We start from the raw sequence: 17,799 nt of genomic DNA on the forward strand, positions 1-17,799 counted from the left end.
CTCTGCATTCAGGGGCAATGCAAGCAAAACAGTGAAGTGGGCTCTTCTCCTTTAAGGGCAGCTGGCATACCATTCAACTTATAGAGTGATTTGGTTACCATCATGCTATATAGACACCTCTCCCTTCGTGGAGAAATGCTAAAATCACAGAGGTCCTGCTATCACGATGCTGTAGGAGTCTTCTTCCCTATCATGTAAGCTGAAAGAACTGATGCACTATGCTTTTCTGATATTTTGCAAAATTAAAACTACTTGTTAGTTTTAAACGGCATGAAAAAAAATGGGACATGGCAATAAAATTACAGTTTGTATTTCCAGTTGAGCCAGATATGTTAAAGGGGAGGGGGTTTTTGTTCTTGTTTTCACGTTGGTGGTAAGTTTTTTCTTCAAATCTTTGTACTTCGTACTTCCTGGAAACATAAATGCATGGAAGGAAGGAAGGAAGGAAGGAAGGAAGGAAGGAAGGAAGGAAGGAAGGGGGGTAGGAGGAACTGCTGTACCAGTAGATGTGAATAATGCTCAAGAATTACACACTGCACAGAAAGATTCATCAAGATTTGAAGACAAAATCAGCACCCAACAGGAAAAAAAAGTAATTGTATCATTTCCATAGTAGCAATGTTAATCATTATGATAACCTAACAGCAAGGAACCTGGAAAGGTCTTTAGTGTTTTCTCTCATTTTTTAGCAAAATACCCACGGTATAAGACACTATCTTATTTTATGATTTGGGTGAAAATGAAGATTCCTCAAATGTCTGTTTTGCTATTTCATACAAAGTCATTCTCTGCATCTAGACTAAACTTCTCTCCTGCCTTAACTTCTCTGCCAGTGATTCCTGTAGGCAGTGGGGAAACATGAGAGCCATAGCATCTCTGGGGCGGCAGGTTCCCTTAGGCTGATATAACAGGAGAAGCAGAAATTCCTCATATAGGTAAAAACAGGGCTAAGGAGTAACCACTTACCCCAAGGTAAGCCATCAAACTAAGTACTGCATAAATATAGAAAAAAGAGCACTGGGGAGCAATCTGAATAAAACCTGGAGGGAAGATGCACCAGAGGGCACAGACCTGAAGTTGATTATGGGTAAGGGAAACAGAGGTCCTGGGTTTAACTTTCCATAAAAGAGATGGGTCTCTTGATGAAACCATGGCTTGCAAAGGCAAGGAACTATATTTATTTCTGATGAAATAGCCAAATTGTCTGGGAGCACTTACATTCCAAGGCTTTGTGGAATCATCACTTCGTTCATTCATTCATTCATTCATTCTTTCTTTCATTCATTCAACTAATTTAATTTATCATCATCAACATCATCATCATCACTGATATCAGGCATTCTTCACCTTTCTCCATTAACCAGATTAATGCCTCCCCATCTGACTGACCAATTCCAATGGTTCTCAATTCTAGCCGTATATCATAATCACCCATGAAGGGTTGTTTTTAATCTGTGTGCCCCAGCCCCTTCCCTGAGCCACTATATTAGAATCTCCTGGGGTAGAATGTGGTCATGTAATGAACCCTAAGGGGCTATACTAGGAATAAAAGGCTGCTACAGCGTCATGGCTAACCACCTTAGGCTCAGTCTTTCTGGAGCTCTCTGAGGAGGGCCCACAGTTCAGGCTTAGGTGAAAAAAAAAAACCCACCTACAGGGTTCCAGCGAGAACTGCTCCACTTTGCTTACTGCTCCACTGAAGGTAACGAGGACGTCTGGTTGGTGAAGGTAGAGAGGTGATGAGTCAAAAGCACCGGGGGCGGTCGTGGGTGGTGGTAGATTTATCCATGAGATTGCCCATAAATGGTTTTAATTCATGTACTGCCGAAGAAAGGAACTATGGCTTGTCTTCCATAATTTGCATAGATGATTTCATGAGTTTTGCAAGTCTAATACAATTCCAACAGTTGCAGGGAAGAGAGGGTCAAGACTGGGAATAAGAGCACAGACTCTAGGGTCATGCCACACCAGGTTTACCTACTCGTTGTATGAGCCTGGGTATCTTCCTTATTTAAGCTCTCTGTGCCTCAATTTCCCCATTTGAAGCATTAGCGTCATTGTTCCTACCTCACAGGCTCATTTCAAAGACTCAGTGAGTTGGCACCTGTGCAGCTCAAGAACACAGCCTGGCATGAAGTATTAGGTATACAGGACCAACGGGTGTTATTTAGGGGAGATGTTTTGCGTACTCCCCACCACCCCCAAGACCTGATGAGAAAACAGGACTTTGCACTGAGTCCACATACTGTGTCTTGCTTTGTTTTTTTCTTAATTTCTTTTTATAGATTCGATTTATGTATTTAACAGAGAGAGAGAGAGAGAGAGAGAGAGAAAACACAAGCAGGGGGAAGGGCAGAGGGAGAGGGAGAAGCAGCCTGCCTCCTGAGCAGGGAGCCCGATGCGGGACTCGATCCCAGGACCCTGGGAGCCGAAGGCAGGCAAGCCTAACCGACTGAGCCACCCAGGTGCCCCCTGTGTCTTGTTTTGATCATTTGTTTAGTGAATTTGACGTGCTGTGACCCAGGCAGGGTTGCCCCTCAGCTTATATTGAGACATAAGAACAGGGACCAACCCTGGAGAAACCTTGAGTCCCACCCTTTTTTGGAAAATTCTAATAGAGAAAAGAAACATTATCATCCTGAGAGCCTATTGTTACTGTTTTGGGAAATGCCAGAGTCTGTAAAAAATACTTGTCAAATCAACTCAAATTCAGTCTAACTCTAGTGGGCCCCTTCCCCGAGAGCACCCAGTCCTCCACCCGTGCCTTCATTTATTATATAACCCTTAACACTTCAATAAATTCCTTGAAGTTCCCCCAAAGTGCCTTGTTCTTTTCAGCCCCTGGGCCTTAGCAGAGGCCTTTGCCACCCCACACCCTGTGGTTTTGTTTATAAGATTTTATTTATTTATTTGAGAGAGAGGGAGGAGTTTGCATAAGCAGGACGGAGGGGCAGAGGCAGAGGGAGAAGCAGGCTCCCCGCAGAGCAGGGAGCCCGATGCCGGGCTCAATCCCAGGACCCTGAGATCATGACCTGAGCCGAAGGCAGACGCTTAACCGACTGAGCCACCCAGGCACTCCACATCCTGTGTTTTTGGACGTGGACTTGCAATGGCCTTTTTCTTTGTCAGCCTTCCTCTCAAGGCCGGAAGCTCCGTGGGGATCAGGACTGAGTCTGCCTGGCTGCCCATTACATCCTCGGCACCGAGCGCTGCGAGTAGCATGGAGCAGGCACTTCACGAACACGCAGGGAGCGAACGGTGAGATCTCACTCTGGATGGACTAGGGCTCTGCCACTTGCAGTTGCGCAACTTGGAGCAGGCTACTTGACTTCTCTGATCCTCAGCACAAACATTACTTCCTCACAGGTTCTTGTAGGGACTAAAGGATAGAGCGGGAGGAAAGCCCCTGGTGGAGTGCCCGGAACAAAGCTAATGCCAATAGTTAAGACGTGTTTAAAAAAGCAGCACAGCCAGGTGCACCCAAGCCTTTCATTTTCCTAATTCTGTCTCTTTCCTTATTTAATAAAAATGGATGTTACAACCATAATTGTCACTGTCAAAACCCCAGAAAACAGGGGAGACAGGATGAAAGGTCAGAGGCTCCCACTCTGCAATTCTCTCAGGTAGACATTTATTAACACTGATTCATTAATATGCATTGGACAACTTGTACAGTCCGGGTAGAGCATAAAGAGAAAATGGTCAGCTGAGGGCTCAGCCTACCTCCATGCCGGTCCTCCACGCAGAAATTAATCCAACACAAAAATCAACATTTGCAGAGCTGAAGCAAAAGACAGAAAGCCCAGCTACATGTGCCCCTCTCCTTGCCCATCCAGGAACCTGGGCTTGGGGACAAAAGAATCATCAGGCACATGTCAGATGCCACTTGAAAAATCTGTATTTGGCTTCGTAAAAAAATAATAAAAATGTGTTATTATTTTTTTTAAATTTATTCCGTTTTCTCCAGTTTTATTGAGATATAATTGACACACATCACTGTATAAGTTTAAGGTGTACAGCATAATGGTTTGGCCTACATATATCATGAATCTGTTTTGCTTTTGATGACAGTAATACCTAACACTTATTGAGTTTTTACCGCCTGCCAGACAATTGGTACACGTTATCTCTTGTAATTGTCAGAACATCGTTATTTCCGTTTTGGAGATAAGGAAACTCAAGTCTGCCATTGAAACTGCAGAGGTTGAGAAATGTGCCCAAGATCGATGGGTGAGTAGGAACCAGGCTGTCTGAGCCCACAGCCTGCACGCAAAGCCACCAAACTGCGGCCTGAGACACCAGCCTTCTCTCCCACCGGCCTGGCAGGTCTGGCCCCGTCCTGACTTCCCGTCTTGCTCTGGTTTCCGGAGGCGCAGCTCTTCTCGTCCCTTAGCTAAGCAGCATCTCTCTCAGTCTGATGAATCGGGGTGATGTTTACTGCTGTTCACATGACATCGAATTGTAGGGAGCCTGGCCCTTGCCCTTCCCGCAGTGAAGAGAATGCTGTGATTTCATGGCAAGATTACAATGGGGTAACTCCTCTCTCTGCTCCTTTAGGCACGCAGGCCCCGGCGAGGCCCCGGCGAGCTCCCCGGCGAGCTCCCCCACAGAGGGGATACGGCCACTCAGGCAGATGCGAGAGTCTATTAACTGACAGCACGAGCTTTGGGGGAGAGAGCGAGCCAGGAATAAGGCTATTAGGGACGTGTAGTCACTGCATCAGGCTACAAGATGTGGATTATATTTGGTAGCAAGCGGCCGCTTCATTCTACGTGTGCTTGGGGTCTTCCCCACTTGAAGGCCCAGCCCCTCCTGATCTCCCTCCCTAAGAGGAAAGGTGCTCTGGATTTCATATTGCAGATGAAGGATACCCTATTTTGCAGAAAACTCCAGGAACCTTAATTAAGAGCTCTCAAAACATCGTACGTAACGACCACATTTCCTTCTATCTCATCCAAAACACGTCTAAATGGTACTTCTATCTGTCATGACAAAATTATAAATTGTGAGCTTCTACACATTTGAAGGCTATTCTCAAAAACAAGAATAAGAAGGCCCGTTCTCTAAGTGTCAACCATTTACCCACCCGCCACCCTTCCCCAGGCCCTCACTGATGGGAAGACGAAGAATGGCCATTTAATGTTTTAAGAACACTCTCTAAGCCATGTTTTGTACTGATTCTGAATGTAGAATGTTTATTTGCTAAGAAAAACCTCATTTCATTCCAATCATATGTTGCCTCAGTTCTATTTCCTAGAACGAGCAGGAGGAAACGGAATAAAATATCACTGCGTTTCCCATTTTCATTTTTTCTGCATGAGGTTAGCGGTGCCGGGAACCTGCTTTTCAAAGCAATTGCATCTGTGGCAACTGGCCGGTGTCTGAGCCTATCGGTCCCCAGCTGGCTTCGAGGTAGTCGCTGAAGCAGCAAGCTGTGGCCAGGACCTTTTCCTGATTTAGCTGTTATTCCAGAGAGGAAACCCACATAAGGAAGGATCATAGCAAAGGCAAGGGGAACAGATTTTTTTTTTTTTTTTTTTGAGGGAAGAGGGTAAGGGGGTGTGGGAATAGGGATGCAGAGATTGAGAATTTTAATCACAGATTTTTTTTTTCTCCTCAGAATTGCACAGCAGCAAAGTGAGCTGAAAGATAGGTTGATGTTGCTATTGCTAAATCCAAGAGATAATGGAAGAGCGCCCCTCCCCCTCTCCTACACACACACACACACCCACCTCCCTCCAACACCCAGCTATTTCTGCTGGAGATTTTTGCTTTCACTTTGCAGGAATATTTTCTTCCGTCAGGTACATAAATACAATTATGAAACACTGCTTGTTTCCCTGGTCTCACAGCAGAAGCTACCTTCATCCTAAACAAAAGGAAATGCAGTTGCTTTGTTTCCCTGGCAGGTATATTAACATTAGATGCTGAATTTACCGTTCTCTAAATTGTTTAACGGCAGTGTTTTTTGGGAGTCTTCATAAAAACAAAGCTCATGTAGCCAGAATACAGCCCCTAATTGAAGTAAATCTTAACTTGCCTAAAGTGATTAAAGATAAGTGAGTCTATAGTTTGACTTACCCTATTTAAAATTCTTCTCTGTCCACAAAGTATATATAAATCTTTATGGAATGACCTATTAACTGCCTGCTGCTGGGACCCAGCTTTGGGCTTTGTTTCAGCTATAAAACAAGGTCACTCTGCTTTTTGGTAAAAACTGATGGAGCTGCTTTGGTAATTAAAATCTACAGGATCCTGAAAAGATGATATATTTAAACCTCTAAAACATAATGTGGAAGCTGTAAAATTACAAAAGGAGAAGGGGTCCGGGCCCCCTATTACTGCTCATCAAATTATACATTAGTAATAGGGTCTTTATGTCACCCTTAAAAAAAGAATTTCCAAAAGTTTTCTTAGAGCTTTAGATCTAAGTCCTGAACCTCTCCTTGTCTGGCAGACCCACTCCACTACAGCAGGTCACCTCTAGAGAGGGCAACACTTCAGAGGGTATCCTTCCAATGCCTACATAAATTCACTGATACTGCCAGTCAAGAAGCCAATACTCAAAGGGGACCAACCTGGCCCTTAATGTGGGTTTTTTTATACCATCTCAAGAGGCAGTACCTAGATGAAATCAAACAAATGATTTACTCCTCGTGAGGTTCCAGTGTTCCCATGGCCTAGGAATTTTTTTTTAAGTTACTCTTTGAGCCAAAAAACTCTTAAGCGAAATCTTTCAGCTTTTTATAACAAAAGTACCCCAATAACAAAAGTATAACGAAAGTACCTTGTTGGGCAAGATACTTAACCTTGTTAAGCCTCATTTTAATCCTTTATGAAACAAGCATGATCATAATTTATTTTATGAATCATAAGATCATTATTAAGTATTAAAAACAACGGTGCCTGTAAAAAGAACACTGAGCATAGTCCTGGTACCCGGAAAGTATTTGAGAAATATGTGATTTTCAAACCAGAAAAAGACACTACAAAAAAAGAGAACTACAGGCCAATATCTCTGATGAACATAGATGCAGAAGTCACCAGCAAACTATTAGCAAATCAAATCCAGCAAAACATTAAGAAAATCATTCGCCATGATTGAGTGGGATTTATTCCGGATATGGAGTTCAAGAGTGGTTCAATGTTCACAAATCAATCAACTGATACATCGCATTAACAAGAGAAAGGTTAAAAACTACATGAGCATTTCAATAGATGCAGAAAAAGCATTTGACAAAGTACAACACCCATTCATGATAAAAACTCTCAACAAAGTAGGGTTAGAGGGAACATACCTCAACATAATAAATGTCATATATGAAAAACCCACAACGAACATCATACTTAATGGTGAAAACTGAGAGCTTTTCCTCTAAGACCAGGAATAAGACTAGGATGTCCACTCTCACTACTTTTATTCAACATAGTACGGGAAGTCCTAGACATAGTAATCAGATAAGAAAAGGAAATAAGAGGCATCCAAATTGGTCAGAAAGAAGTGAAACTTTCACTGTTTGCAGATGACATGACACAATCTGCAGAAAGCCCTAAGAACTCCAGCATTACTACTAGAACTGATAAATAATTCAATTTTAAAGCCACAGTATACAAAATGAACATACAGAAATCATTTCTATACATTAACCATGAGGTAGCAGAAAAAGAAATGAAAAAAATTTTATTCACAATTGCATCAAAAATAATGAAATACCTACAAATAAACCAAGGGTATAAAAGACCTGTACTCCAAAAACTGTATAACATTGAAAGAAATTGAAGATGACACAAACATGTGAAGATATTCTCTGATCATGAATTGGGAGAACCAATATTGTTAAAATGTCCATACTACTCAAAGCATTCTACAGATTTAATGCAATCCTTATCATAATACCAACAGCATTTTTCACAGAGCTAGAACACCAAATAATCCTAAAATTTCTATGGAACCACAAAAGAACCCAAATAGTCAAAACAAACTTGAAAAAGAAAAACAAAGCCAAAGGTTTCAAAATCCCAGATTTCAAGATATACCACAAAGCTGTAGTAATCAAATGGTATGTTACTGTCACAAAAACAGACAAATAAATCAATGGAACAGAGTATAAAACCCAGAAATGAACCCACAATTATGTGGTTAATTAATCTTCAACAAAGGAGGCAAGAATATGCAATGGGAAAAAGACAGTCTTTTCAACAAATGGTGTTTCCTAGGACCACTTTCTTACATCATACACAATAATAAACTCAAACTGGAGTAAGGACCTAAATGAGAGACCTGAAACCATAAAAATCCTAGAAGAAAATATAGGCAGTAATCTATTTGACTTCAGCTCTAGCAAGATTTTTCTAGCTATGTCTCCCTTGGCAAAGGAAACAAAAGCGCAATTAAATAAAAATCTTCTGCACAGCAAAGGAAACCATCAACAAAACAAAAAGACAACCTACTGAATGGGAGAAGATATTTGTAAATAACATATCCAATAAGGGGTTAATATCCAAAATAGATACTTAGATAAAACTTATATAAGTGAACTCCAAAAAAAAAAAGACCCCAAGTAATCCAATTAAAAAATGAGCAAAGGAACCGAATAGACATTTTTCCAAAGAAGACATACAGATGGCCAATAAGCACATGAAAAGATGCTCAACGTCACTAATCATCAGGGAAATGCAAATCGAAACCATAATGAGATATCACCCACACATATTAGGATGGCTAAAATCAAAGACAGAAGAAATAACAAGTGTTGGTGAGGGTGTAGAGAAAAAGAACACCCGTGCACTGTTGGTGGGAATGTAAATTGGTTCAGCCACTGTGGAGAACAGGATGGACGTTCCTCAAAAAAATTAAAAATAGAACTACCATATGATCCAGTAATTCCACTCCTGAGTATTTACCCAAAGAAAATGAAAACACTAATTCAAAAAGATAAGTGCACCCCTACGTTTACTGGAGCATTATTTATACTAGCCAAGATATGGAAGCGGCCTGAGTGTCCACTGATAGATGAATTGATAAAGAAGATGTGGTATACATATATATGTATACATATGTATATAATACAATGGAATATTATTCAGCCATAAAAAAGAATGACATCTTGCATGGATGGGCCTAGAGTGTATTATGATAAGCACCACAAGTCTGAGAAAGAAAAATACCATATGATTTCATTCATACGTGGAATTTAAGAAACAAAACAAAGAGACAAAAAACAGACTCCTAGGGGCACCTGGGTGGCTCAGTCAGTTGAACAACTGAATTTTGATGTCAGCTCAGGTCCTGTGTGGGGGTCATGAGTTCCGGCCTGGTGTTGGGCTTCATGCTGGGCGTGGAGCCTGCTTAAAAAAAAAAAAAAAAAGAGAGAGAGAGAGAGAGAGACTCCTAAATACAGAGAACAAACTGGTGATTGTCAGAGGGGAGGTGGGTGGGGGAATGGGTGAAATAGATAAAGGGGTTAAGAACACACTTAACTTGATAAGCACTGAGAAATGTATAGAACTGTTGAATCATCATATTGTACACTTGAAAGTCATAGAACACTATGTTAATTATACTTGATTTATTAAAAAAAAAGAAACGCGAGGTATTAAAAGGAAAGTAGGCAAGTAGTTTTCGTTCCATTTCACCCATGGGGAAACTGAGGCTCGGAGAGTTTAAGGGATGATGTGTTGAAGTTAGAAGGTTAAACAGTAAGGCCAGGATCCCTAGTTAGTGGTCTAGTTATACAGTAGGCACTTCTAAGTCTTCTAGACTTTGCTGTTTGTAATTAGTCTGCAAATCCCCAAAGGGCAGATTAGCCCAATCACACATGGGAAGCTGTTGTGATGCCTGCCTGGCCCTCCCCCCTCCCCACTCCTCCCACCTCTTCCCCCGGAAGAATAGCCCTCCTCCCCAGGGTAGCACAGACCAAGCAGAGCAGTAGCGCCTCAACCCTGCCTTGGCAAGTTCTCACTCTTGAATTACGTGAGGTGCCCCTGCAAGTGTTGAAGTCCACCTTACTTAGAGTCTGTATCCTGGCCCTCCTTCTCCTTCCCCTCTGTCTGTTCTCCTTCCCCTTTCCTTCCTTTCTCCATCCCCTCCGTCTCTTTCTCTCCTTCCCTCCATCCTACCTCTCCTCTTTTCGCCCCCTCCTGCCCTCACCTTCTTTTTCCTCTCCCTCCTTTTCCACATCCCCAGCATCTCATAGAATCGCTCCCGTGCTCCCGTGGAGAATGTCCAAGAGCCTTGAAAGCAGATAGACCTGGGCTGGAAACTTGTCTCTCACACTAGTTGCGCAACTTTGGGCAAGTTAATGCATCTCTTTGTGACTAAATTTCCTTCTTCTAGAACAGGACCGATGATGATAATAAGTACTGGGAATAATGGAATTGATAATAACACCGATAGGCCCACTGTAAGAGCCAATACCTGTCATTTTTCTCCTTGCCCAGGCCTCACCATCTCCCCCCCGCCCCCCCGCAGGGACCTTCACGACCAGCATTCAATCTCACCATTGTGTTTGTCTCCCCACATAATTCCGCCCACCAGGAGGGAGCACGCCAGTACACCAGCAACTGCGTCCTGTCTGGTTCACGTGGCAGGAATGTTTCTCACAACAAATTTACCAGCCTGCTGGGGGAGACTTAGGTCTTTTATGGATTTGGTACCAGTGCTTCAGTTGACTTTGAGAGCAAAATTCTGGGACATTGACAAGCTAAGGACAGATCTTGCAACCTGATGACTTAGTGGAATAAGGTCTCTGAGGGGACAACCAGCCTCTCCTCCCCTGAAGCTCTCACACCAGCTTCAACCCGCCATCATTTTGGATGTCAACTTCATTTACTGGCTGTGCGGGCTTGGGCAGGTCATTTAATCCTGTTGAGCCAGTTAACTCCTCTATAAAGTCTACCTGTCTCATAGGGTCATGGTGAAGATCAGCGGGGAATAAGTTATGCGTGGGAAAATATTCTATAGACTGCAATTCACTATATAAATGTAAATTATTATTTTTTGAAATGTTACATGAAAATCTAGGAACCCTTATCATCTGCTTCATTCTGTCAATGAATGTGAGAACAGACCAAACTCGTAAGGGACTTCAAAAATTCAGAAAATCACATTTGGAATAATACTTGAGAAACTTGAAAATTTTTTAGATATTGACATGTTTTCACATTATCCATATATTAAGTATATTATTACATGTTTATGTTGAGTCACTGTTACAACCCAGATGGTAGAATTTTTTAAAGCAACAAGACACAGTTTTATGTTAGTTAGCATATGTGTAGCTTCTGATGTGATCTAAACATTGCATTTACCTTGAGCTTTATTGCTCTTCTATTTATTTACCCTGCCCCAATCATTAGAAATTATTTTCTGAGGCATAAATGGTAACTCTAGGAGCCCCAAGTGACCCATCTTTGCTTTGCTCTTAACTAGATTATACAGCGGAAAAGCAAAAGGTACTGAATACCAATGCTTTGGGTTTCAAATTTTATCACTCTCTCTGGCCACTGAACCTACCAGTTATAAATTATATTTTACTACCTTCTAGAAAAACAAATTAAGTGATGGGCAATTCACATTCCACATGCAAAACAGCTCTCTGAGAAGTCAAACTCTGGCTGGACAAATCCCCCTCCCCCGCCTTTTTTTTCTGGGGGTGGGATGAAGAATATGTTTGTTTTCAAGTAGCTGACATTCCTGACTTGCCAGGTGGTCATGTTCCCCCCGCCCCCCCCCCCCCCCGCCAGCTAGTTCAGTCAGGTGAACTAGCTTCATCTTACCGTGAAGGCTGAGAGGACTCTGTTGGTGGGGTGGCTCCCAACCCCCCCCCCATTTTCCCGCAAGAGCAGAGGTCAGTGAGGAGCAGTCAGCACGGGCTACAGAGTTGGCGCACACAAGCTTATTTGGATAACTTGCTGCATTTCTGCTCGTGCTCATCTCGACTGCATGGGACGTCATTTCTTCACTTCACAGCCACTTTCAGTCTTTAAACAGCTTGGCTTCTTCCTTTTGCTAGTTGTCTTTGCTGACATTCAAACATGAGTTCATCCTTTCGGCTTTGTTTAATCCCCTCTGTAGACCTTTTTTTAGACCTTCTTCCTCTGATTCCCCATCTTATTTCTACTCCATCTGGGGCGGATGGGGTTTCCATCATCTTGGGAGGGTCAAGAATGATGTTTCCTAAAGCATCCAGCACATGAACTGTGATCTGGGTTTACGTGGGCTCTGGGGATGATTATCACTGGTTCCCAGACACCAGCATGAAATAACACTGAGTCACAGAGCAATTTTCAATTCTCTCTCAGCCCTGCTGATTACTTCAAGGGACGAGTTTCCATTTGGTCCTTGTATGTCTATCACTCACTAATGTCCCTTTTGAAAAGAGAGAGCAGACCTCAGCTGAGAGCCTTTGGTGTGTAATAGTATCTAGTTACAGTTTTATAGCCTTACTTTGGTTTTTATCACATAAATACATGTTTTTATTTTTACCTCCTATTTATGGCAAGTGATCCTGGTTTTCTTTTTATAGTCCTAATATAAAGTTTCTTCTTTGAAAAGCCAGATGTAAGTTTAAAGTACACATCAGTTTAAAGAAAAACGTTACGTGAAGTAAGTGTAAGTAAATGGCAAAAATGTTGAGGATGGTGGCATGGGTATGACTGAAGTTTGGGAAATACCAGCCTAGAATCACTCCATCAACTTTTGTTATTTTCTTACAGCTTTATATGTTGGGTTTTTTTTTTTAAGGTTTTACTTATTTATTTGACTGAGAGAGGAAGAGCACAAGCAGGAAGCTGCAGACAGAGGCAGAGGGAGAAGGAGGCCCCCCCCGCAGAGCAGGGAGCCCGATGCGGGGCTCGATCCCAGGACCCTGGGATCGTGACCTGAGCCAAAGGCAGACGCTTAACCAACTGAGCCACCCAGGCGCCCCTATATGTTAGTTTTCAAAGCATGTTTGTTAACAATGTCTAGGCCTAGACACAAGTCAACCTACTTCCCAATATCTCTGACTGAAATTATACACAGATTATTTCACAATGTCTTTTAATTTCCTTTAGCCAGAGGGTTTTCATAAGCCTGTCCTCAAACAGACACTGAAAATCCCTGATGTTCCAGCCGGCGCTCTGGGGTAAGTATTATGTACAGTGGTCTGGATCAATTAATCCATTCAGAGTGCTAAAGTCTACCCCAATTTTGTTGACCCATTTTCCCCCCTATGCCATGAAAAGACAGATAGGCCACAGGACTTTAAGACTTGGGCCTCTGTTAATGAGGAATTATTCAAGGTGATCTCATTAATCCCAAGCAATGCAGTTTTTGCGAACTTTCTCAAAAAGAAAAAGGGTCCCACAGCTCTCTCTCACGCTGTTTTCCCTGAAGACCCTTTAGTTCCATTCACAGAAAGGGAAAACTGGGTCTCAGGGTAAGACATCTCCTCAACCTCTCCTCTCACCCAGCATGGCATGCTCTAAGATCTCTAAGTTTATTCTTGGGGTCCCAGTCGGCACGTTATCTAGAGTAGGAGCCTTTGGCTCCTTCCCAAGCCTGGAAGCTTCAGTCTGCGGGCTGCAGGGGAGAACTTCTGCTCTGTTCCCGCCGGCTGCCCACGGTGTGGAGCAAGCACTTTGATCAACTGGAGCAGGTTCTTACCCAAGCAGCTTCTCCACGGTTCTGCCCTCTTGTCTCAGACACACAGCCACTAGCATTCACATCTACCCCTTCCTTTTCTTCAGAAAAACTCAAGCCTTGCGCTCACACTTCCAAGGTGAGTAGGGACCTGGGGAGGCTAAACCAACAAGCCTAATCTACCCAATTCTTGTAAAAGGAAGTGGGTCACGCGTAGGACATGGAGTGATTGAGAAGAAATGATTGCTTGTGACCCACTGTCCTGCACCACCCGAACACCAAATCCCTCCTGTACCTTTCTCCTCCATGCTGACGTCCTGACATCTCTGCCTGCCTAGTGACTGTCGTTGTGAGGGACAGGGCCCGTTCCTGCCTGGGGCTCCTTTGCCATGTCTGACTCTCTGGGGTGCTCTTTACCTTGGGAATACTAGAGATTGGTGTTTTTGTTTGTTTGTTTGTTTTGTTTTGTTTTTGTTTTAGAGAGAGAGAAAGCGTGAGCGGGGAGAGGAGCAGACAGGGAGGGAGAAGGAGGGGGAAAAATCTTAAGCAGACTCCACCCTGAGTGCGGAGCCTGATGCGGGGCTTGACGCGGGGCTTGATCCCATGACCCTGAGACCTTGAGACCATGACCTGAGCTAAAACCAAGAGTCGGATGCTTAACCGACGGAGCCACCCAGGCACCCCTGAGACTGATGTTCTTTTTTGATCACAGCCTTTTTGCATATGTAGCCTTGCTCCCTACACTGATAGCCACTAAAGTGCAGGTTCGCTTTGCAGTTTTCTGGGCACTGCTTCCTGCATTTTTTTTCTTGGAAGACCAAGCCTTGTAACTGGCAAGAGGCCACCTATAGGTCTTCCCTGGATCTGGATCTGAGGTCAAGTCTCTGCCTTCTTGGCAGTCCAGTGGCTGTTCCAGTTGATCTGGATGACTCCTTGCTTCCTGTCGCTAGTCTCAGCAGCTGGAGGGAAATAAGAGCCTATTCTTGGATTGGCAGTTTGGGTTGAAATATTCTAATCAAGGCAGCCCCAATAATTGCTTGTTGGCAGTGAGCCTTATCTGTACCTTCTTCCCTACCATTTTCCATCATGGGGTCACCAATTTTTAATAAGTAAGCTTTTTTTTTTTCCCTTGTTTGGCTCACTGGTGATTCAGCAATTTTGCTGTGTAGCACTTCAGTTGATAACACCCCCAAATACCTGCTCAAGTGTTCTCAAACATTTAGCCACTCTTGCCAAAGTACCACATGACTGAACATATATGTGAGACCTCAATTGTCGAGGCTCTAGGCTCTCCATTAACCTCCTTCAATTTCTCGTAATGCTTGTAAAGTGCTTTGCACAATGCATGACACCTAGTAAGCGATCAGGAAATGGGACCTATCGTCCTGGTTGTGTTTGATGTTATTAGCTCACTTCTGGCACCTGCCACTTTTGCAGGGTCTAAGTGGATTTCCTAGCCAGGGCTTAAATGTTTGTTCCACTCATGCTGTGGTAATACCCTTGAAGAACACACCAGCTTTTGCCCCAGTCCCCCCGTGGTTTGTTTCCACCAGGAGCTTATGTGTATATGGCAGGTGGCCTGCTTAGATTTAAATCCACTGGGTGACTTTTTACCCAAGGACTCTAGTCTTTTCTGACTTCCATTGCCTGTCTTGACCTAGGAAGAGGTTCAATCTCTATAGAAGTTCAGTATTCGAGGTAGAGAGGACAGGGCTGAAAGACTACTTTCCAGATACTCATCTCTCCAGTGAATGCAAAATAATTAAGCTCTAGGAAGGCAGCATTGGTTTTCTCTTCCTTCCTGAAAAACTGGCCAAGCACTTTATCCCTTTCCAGGGTCCTTAAAGAAGCCCGTCTGGTGTTTTTAATTTCAGATTCTTCACTACTCACTGGCATTCACAAACAAACTGAGAATCCACACCTATATCCATGCATTAGCCTCCTACAATATCACTGCCATTTCCAAATACCAATTGACTAACTCTTAGAGGTCCTTGATACATATGTGTATGACATTGGGACTCACAAAAATCCTGGAAGGAAGCCAGGAAGGTAACAGTATTCAGACTTCACCAACCTGTGTGGCCTCATGCATTTATACCCAAATTGCAATGGCTCCGAGCACACTCTTCCTGCCCTTACCCCTCTCCTGCCTGATTTGCCATCAGTCCAGTCTTTCCTGGGTTCCACTCTTTAACTCTTTCCATGAATTCCTGTGAGTATCTGCACACATCCTCTCCGGCTTGCTAATGACATTGGCCCTCAGAAACTACGCACCTTGATAATGCAGGCTTGGGTCTCTCTCCCTGGCCCTCTCCTTCAAGGTTCCAGGTGTAATGACCACCTTGTCCTCATTGTCTCCTCCCCATCTCATCATGTATCATTGTCAGGGTTCTAGGACAGGGATCTTTCTGGAAGTGGGAAGAAGATTCCCTCAGCCATCTTCCTAGGGTCATATTCAGATGAGAATGTCCCACGACAAAGCTGCCTGGGCCCCAAAGTGTTACAGCTCTTTGATTGTGCTGCTCTTTCAACTCACTCACACACACACACACACACACACACACACACACGTACACGCACACATGCACACACACACTAAGGTTCCATCACAAAGCAGAGTGACTAGACTGGGATGGGTCAACGGCCTTCCTGAATATGTGTCTTCCTATTGTAAAGCCTCAGCATGATTCAAATGTCTCATCAGAAAATGACCAAATGAGGGGCGCCTGGGTGGTGCAGTCAGTTAAGGGCCTGACTCTTGTTTCAGGTCAGGTCATGATCTCGGGGTTGTGAGATCGAGTCCCAAGTCAGGCTCCACACTCAGTGCAGTCTGCTTAGGACTTTCCCTCCCTCTGCCCCTCCCAGTCCCCCACTCTCTCTCTCAAATAAGTAAATAAAGCTTTTAAAAAAAGGAAAATAACCAAATGACTATGGAGAATAAAAAGCACAGCCGTATTAAAAAAAAAAAGTCTGTTGCTCATTGCCAATGAGCTCAGTTTTGTCATGCCTAAAAAAATTGCTTAACAGAGGATATGCGCTTTGCAATTATAAATGTAACACACAGAGAAATTCCCCTGTAGACCTCTAACCCAGTTCCTAACGTTTCCTAAATGGATACACTCCATAATTTTGCAAAGGGAAGTCACATAAATTCAGTCACAGCTTTCCTTCAACTAAATATCTCTTAAAAAATAGCAAAGCAGTACCTTGCACAGAAAAATCCAGTTTCACCGTAAATCAAATAGATTTCACCTGCCTTTTCATGCTTGGTTTTCTCCCCTCTTCTGTGCCTGAGACTCAGCTCTGAGAAGGAATGACAGGGAGCTCTAGGGATCGGGTGGCTCAAAGCTGTCACCTGAGCCCTGTGTCAAACAGGCTACAGGTTGCACTTTCGTGTCCATTCTTCCCATCTTTGAAACCTCAGACATCACGTGTTTCCCTACATTAAGGTCTCCAGGTGGTAATTTGTGAATTACTCTTTACTGAAGATTGAGAAGAAACAAATAGTCCAGGATGCAGATTACTGACGCTAATCCTGCTTGTTGATTGGCTGCCGTCTATCCCTTGAGGTTGTCAGGCAAGATTGATACATAGAGGACACGCTGGCCATGCAGTCCTGTATTACCAGCAGGGATTTGGCTCCAAACCCCAATGCAGTCCTTTGGTGAGAACCACCTTTTGCCTTCTTTCTTTCTTTCTTTTTTTTAAGATTTTATTTACTTATTTGAGAGAGAGAGAGAGCACAAGCAGGGGCTGCAGCAGGCTGAGGGAGAGGGAGAAGCAGGCTTCCTGAAGAGCAGGGAGCCCCAACGTCAGGGCTCGATCCCAGGACCCTAGGATCAGGCCCCTAGGATCGGGACCCCAGCCAAAGGCAGATGCTTAACTACTGAGCCACGCAGGCGCCCCCTTTTGCCTTCTTTTTAAGGGAATAAAGTCTCTATACAAAACTAATTTTTTTGTACTCAAAATTATCAGTCTTTTCCTTTATAACTTCTGGATTTTGCATTATATTTTAAAAAGTCTTGCCCATGGGCGCCTGGGTGGCTCAGTTGGTTGAGCGACTGCCTTCGGCTCAGGTCATAATCCTGGAGTCCCGGGATCGAGTCCCGCATCGGGCTCCCTGCTCGGCAGGGAGTCTGCTTCTCCCTCTGACCCTCTTCCCTCTCGTGCTC

This window comes from Callorhinus ursinus, unplaced genomic scaffold (genome assembly GCF_003265705.2).
Source record: "Callorhinus ursinus isolate GAN/ISIS: 27379988/994484 unplaced genomic scaffold, GSC_fseal_2.0 scaffold9, whole genome shotgun sequence".
NCBI classification, from domain to species: Eukaryota; Metazoa; Chordata; class Mammalia; order Carnivora; family Otariidae; genus Callorhinus; species Callorhinus ursinus.